Here is a 6,399-nt window from a genome sequence, read left to right as displayed (position 1 = left end):
CCTATTCCCTTATAAATTGCAAATACGTTTGGCAAAGTTTATTCATATATGAAGAGATGCAGTCGATAAGGCTGCCTGTTTTCAACAAATTAGTTAGCCACTCATTATTTTATCTTTCTATGAAGATAAAACAAAATAGCCTTTTGCCTCAACAACCTGTTTCTCCAGTATTGACATTATTTTTGTACAATCCAAGGGGTTTAATCCAAGTTGGGTTGGTCATTTGTAAAGGTTTTCAAGTATTCAAAGGGACGGTCTACAGTCTGCAGCACACATTAGCTAAATCACAAGTTTCAAATGACAAATTGGAGGCGAAATACAAAATCAAAAACACAATTTCTAAATTTTCAACATTCACAAATTAATTGTTCTCATTCTTTGTGGACCTGAAAACGAATATGACACGATGTGGTATTTAGCTTAATTTAAGAAAGTTTAGGCCCTCATTTACTATCATCCAATAATAGTCCTATATTCACTATGCATGTGAACTCCTCAAAAGTTTATGCTAATACCTTGCTCAAAGAAACTGAAATATATTTTACATGAGAATCTATCAATACTTAAAGACAAAAATTAGTCCAAAAAACAGATAACAGGGCACTGATGATCACAACACAGTAATTAATATCGTGTTCATAACTCAGTCCTCCGCACCCTCTCACAAGATGCCCCTTTGATGAACAGAAACAGAAACGTAACATGTTGCAACGTTCTCTCACTGCGGTATCTCTCTGAGCTGGGGCTGTCAGCTCAGGAGATTCCAAACTTAGAAAAAACTTGTGTCTATCACTCTGAAAACACTACATATTATGTGCCGAGTCGATCTTGACAAAATCTAAATGGAAACGTCTCGGGGATAAAACAAAAGGTATGGGGGGAGGCAATCGCAGCTGTCTGGGGTCGTACGGCGGGGTGAATCACAAGCCAGGTGATCGATGACACTGCCGCTTGACAGGGCCGGCACAGTAACGAAATCACCAGTCAGAGGAAGGGGGGGGGTTAGATAAAAACTCTGGGACCCTGGCGCCCCGTTTCTGATTAGGGAGTTCTTTTACCCAAACTATTGTGAGAAAGTACTTTTAAAACTCGGTAGCGAGGGCTTAGAAAGGTTCTTGAGGAGAAACCGATGAGCTCCAATGTTCTCCCAGATGGCCTAGCTCTACTGTTGCCGGGTAGCGTTACAGATCTGCTTTAGGGCTCTTTAAATAATAGTTTTATACCAAGATATTGGCTGTGGATATCATGCTCTTGATTTTTCCACCCAAATACCAAATAGTTTTTGGATAGCAAAAACCGGACAGTGTAGTCCAGTGGTTAAATCTAGCTTAGGCGTTTTTTTCCCAGCATTTTTGTCATATTTGTTAATTACTCTTTACAATACATTTCAGCAATAAATAAATAAAATGCTCTGACAAAATAAATACCCAAATATGTTAAATATAGCTGTCACAGGCCTCTGATAAGCCACCTACCTAGACAGAGTGCTACCTGCGCACACTCCCCTCATTGCACATAAACGGAGTCTTCACCAAGGCCAGGCAGATCTTTTGAAGCTATAGCTAGCGAGTGGTGTCTTTGGGGGGAGTGGCTATGGAAGGAGGCCTTGGTTCCTGGATTGGATAGGATATGGGATTTTTTTCGATTGGATACTTTCAAAAATCTTTCAAAATCTGGATTACTTTGCCTGGATTCTCCAAAGTTGCCTAACCCAGCTTCTAAGTGTTGAAACTCATCAAAGAGCAAGAACAATTTACATTAATTCCGTAGGGCATTATTATACGTATTAAAATGAATGTATTTTGTAATCTACCTAGCACCATGCCTATAGCAAATAGGCACGGTGCTATTACCATCCATCTATATTATCAAAATCTTTCTGAAATCTTAGTTAAAACAAAAAGGTTAAATTGTATATTTACATTGAATCTCACCCGTAACCTCAAGATAATGCAGCATTTATGTGCGGTACATAACCACCTTTCAGGGTAATAGCAGTCTGTGCTTCGGTGGATTCTCAAGAGTGCTCTAATCAAGTAGCTTCTATTTGAGGATTTGTTAAGGGTGTTCTGTATAAGGATGCTAAAATCGGGGTTATTCTTGTTATATACTCACTTTAATCTGTTCTTTAGTTTAACAGAGACTTTTATTGGACACATTTGCTCAAAAAACAAACAAATATTAGGGTAAGGGTTATCTAACATGAAAAGTTTCAATGTAGAGTAATAGCGTTCTCTACATCCTACTTTTAAAGATACTCTCTGTGGTTGACATATGTTGCTTACATCAGTTTAATGGCCCTTTATCTCTAACTCTGCTTTTCCATGACATACATCCAAACATTTGCAATCAACCAAAAACTGTCAGTGTGTATGCGTACATGTGTGTTCATATATTTTCATTACACGCTCTGCAGTCAGGGTCAGACAGAAGTCTTATTGTGGTCTGTATGTGTTTCTACTCCATCGTGTTGAAGACTTTGTTGATTGAAGGTGTAACCCCAAAAGACATTGAAGGGAAAACAGTTGGTCCAATTATATTAGAGCCAACCTGAATGGTGTAAAAGAGAGAACTAAAGAGTGGATGCTGTATTAATTTACTCTGTGTTATTCCAACACTCGTGGCATGATTCCCATTCCCTCATTCAAAGTGTTTAGGTTCTGGGCCTACAATTGGTATTCCTCTACAGCCGCAAGTTTCTTAGGGGGAATATTTATAGTAGGGACTGCTACAAAGTGATAAGGAGTAAAGAGTGTGCTTGTGATAACACAACAGTATTGAAATGGAATATTTAATTAAGTAGAAGTTTGCTTCTGTGTGACAATAACACATTAGAAAGCATAAAAGGTTTACCTTGAAGCTATATAGCAAGGGTAAAGGACAACTTATTTGAACTTTTTACCATCCTCGAGCTGTGGCCTAATTCTATCGTCAAACAGTTATACTAAAACTGCATGGGAATAGGGGGTGCTTGTATTTTCCCAGTTGCTCCGACAGATCGGCATTTAACTAACAATGGGTAATTGATTGCCTCAAAAATAGGTCATCATATATAAATGACAAATAGTGTGGAAGTGAATCCGCAATGATGAACCGAATGGTTCGTCCGAAAGGTCCGTACCAATGTGTACCCTCCTCACCACACCTGCTCTTTACCCAAGAGGTTCAAAACATAAAGACGGACCTCATTAAAACTAAGCAAGACTAGAATATTTGAGCAAAGGAAAAAAAGGCCCAGCTTACAACATAGGCCAATAAATAGTTATTTCAAAAGGAGTGGCAGTTTTGTCAAGTGTTGTATTGAATAGCATTTATCTATCCTTTGGGAAATGTTGAATAAATGTCAGCTTTCACGCCTGTATTGCTTACACTCATGAGGTTGTATAATCTTTTTTCAGTCTTCACCGAGTGTGACGGAAAGACACAGATGTGTGTTTGGAGAGTGCATGAAGAATCAATACATCATCCTGATAACAAGCCCCCGAGCCCTAATATTTATAACCCAACCAGCATCAGTTAATAGTTTCAGTTATACTGCATTGGCTGAGTGCTAAACGGGAAAATCTATGCAAATACATTCACGCCTCACAGTTTGATAACATCTGCAGATCTACAGAGTACATTTTAAGGCTTAAAGTATTTTATTTATTTTTTATTTAGATTATAAGCAAAAAAAAAAGTTAATGCATGGCTTCCAGTCACAATGTTTCAGACCCCATAAAGTGTGTGTGTTTGCATTTTAAAACAAAAGGCACTAAAAAGTGTAAAAAGAGGGGTCATTCCTAAGTACTACCCATCCCATTAGACTGACCACATTTGGTGAGGCGTTACACTATGTGCACTATTGTTAGTGGGTGTGCAGTCAGCGATCAGCTAAAGAGTTCATTTACCAGGGAGAATGTGGACTGTGAGAGTGTATGAGCTTTAAATCTGTTCAGAGGAGACGCTTGGCAGCAAGGCTCTTCACTCTGACAGATGGCTGAAGGGGGCAGGGGAATACGAGAGAGAGAGAGAAAGAGAGAGAGAGAAAGAGACAGAGAGAGAGAGAGATCCGGCTTGACTGAGGACCAAAGGATGGGGGAGAGAGATCCTGTTGGAAGGGCGGATGAATAATGAGTAATAGGAAGGGAGGATTGCAAACGGAAAAAAAAGACTCTAAAGACGGATTGTGAAACTTGTGAAAGTGTCTTGACTTGGGAAAGTATTCTTGGTGGCTTTTAAAAAAGTTATTGTGAACACAAGCTTGGTTTTATTAGGAGGCTCAAATGGGAAAAAACACAGCATTCAGATCCCGGTATTTATCTCTGGTACAGAGACCTGAGAGGAACTTTGTTTGCCTCACGTGTCACATCTTGAATCACAGGTCATTCATATTTGCATGCAATTACAAACTGCTTTCACTCAGAATCAAAACATGTCTGCTGGAAACCGTACAAGCCTTATTGACGTCTCCCAGTGATTGCTCCGGGAAGTCCTGGTTTTAACATACAGGCTTTTACCGGCCTAATTAACCCTGATTATGCTCATATTGTGTGCTTGTTAGCATAAATGGCATCGGCAGAGAGGAGCATGCAACTACAAATGTCTGGATAAAAGCTGCTCTGATCGCTGCACGTTGGAGCAAGGTGATGCATAGTCATTAGCATGAAGACCAAAGCGAAAAATGCCAGAGATTTAAAATGCAGAAAGCTTTAAGCTTAAAAAAAACAACACATTTCACTTGCACACATTAATGACTGGCTAGACAGCGCAGCCTAGGGAATAATAAGTCTGATTGGCCGGAGGGTAAGGTTGGGCTGGAACTACCCACTGGTGTTAACTGAAACATACTGGGCCCTATCTTGCATCCGGCGCAATTAACTTAATCACTGGCGCATGTTTCGTTGCTAGTTTGCAACTGGCGCAGAGCGTTCTTTTCCCTCCTGCGCCACGCGTCGGTAAATCAGGGAATGATCTTGCGCCCCAAGGGGCGGTTCGGCGAAAGGAGGAGGCGTGTTCTGGCGCAAACGTTCCCCGGTGCTATTTCGCAATTTCAGAAACCACTTGCGCCACAAACCAGGAAATACCTGGTCTAAAGTCAGTGGCGCGTTGTTAAGGGCGCATGCATAAGGTTGCTTGTGAACCATGTGCAATGTGCATACACTTTGCTTCTCTCATCAACCTAGCCACACATTCTTGGTAAATTATTTGGGAAAGACATATTTTCTTGACACAGACATCGTGTACATGCCCATAACTTTTAGGATTGATCAGTATTTGATCGTGAGAAAACATTGTTTTACCGTGAGTGAGTGTTAAAAATAATGAATGAAGTGTGTGTATGTGTAATATAATTAATGAATGCGGGCGCGCATGTGTGCGTCCATCTGTTTAAACACACGCAAACTAAACACGTAACGCATAATACAGTCCATGGCAATGTATATTAACACATGCATATTAGGAAGACAAGTCGATAACGATAATGCATACAATACTGATAAGAAACAATGTTTATAATGTATTGCGTATATCATTAAATAGAACCACAGTTACCACATATCATATGTGTGTTAAGTTTTCTTTGCCGAAAGTTATTTTAGGACTCAGTATTTCTGAAGTTGTGGAAGAAAACCTTATTCCATGTGTGAATTAGGCCATATTATTTGGACATAAACTGAGCCATTTGAAGTTTGAAATTCATGTGCATCTGTCTAATCGGAGACTGCAGACGCGCTGTCAAAATATCAACTCGTCAGATTCAAATGCGCATATTGCTCTTAAAGGGGATGGGAGCTGGCACTCTCTTTGGTTTATTGCACGTTACGCCCAAACCACACCTACGAATAATTAGTCTACTTCAGACCAACCCTTTTTAGATTTGCGTCGGGCGCAAGAGTAATTTTTGCGCCGGTAAAATAGGAACATCGCCATAGAACTGCCCACAAAGCTACTTGCGCTTGGCGCTTCTCACTTGCGTTTCAGACCGTTTAAATAGGACCCACTAACTTTTTGGTCTGGTTGGAGCACTGTGGATTCCCTCAGTGATTTGTTAATTTGGTGAGGAAAATCTTGGCATTGGTCCAGGTGAACCTTGAGCCGTGCCTCATTAGTTTACTGGTTCATCTGTTTATTTTCTATCTTTTAACAGTTATCGCCACCTGTTGCTTTTCCAAGTCCCAGCGACTCACCTAATCCTCACAACCCGACTCTCAAGCCTTCTCTGCGGCGGCCAGTAGTCCACTCATCCTCGCTTCTCCCCAGGGATGTTGTCCCCCTCAAACTATCTGGACGCTTTACAGGAATACAGATTATGTCACGCCAACATTTCACTGCACAACCTGTATGAGTACGTGACAAATAAAAACCTTTGAATCTTGAATCTTTGAAATACAAATACTCTCTCTCCCTCTTTCCCTC

Source organism: Gadus macrocephalus, chromosome 11 (assembly GCF_031168955.1).
Source record: "Gadus macrocephalus chromosome 11, ASM3116895v1".
NCBI classification, from domain to species: domain Eukaryota; kingdom Metazoa; phylum Chordata; class Actinopteri; order Gadiformes; family Gadidae; genus Gadus; species Gadus macrocephalus.
The sequence above is the reverse complement of the archived record's forward strand: the minus strand, read 5'-3'. Positions refer to the sequence as shown.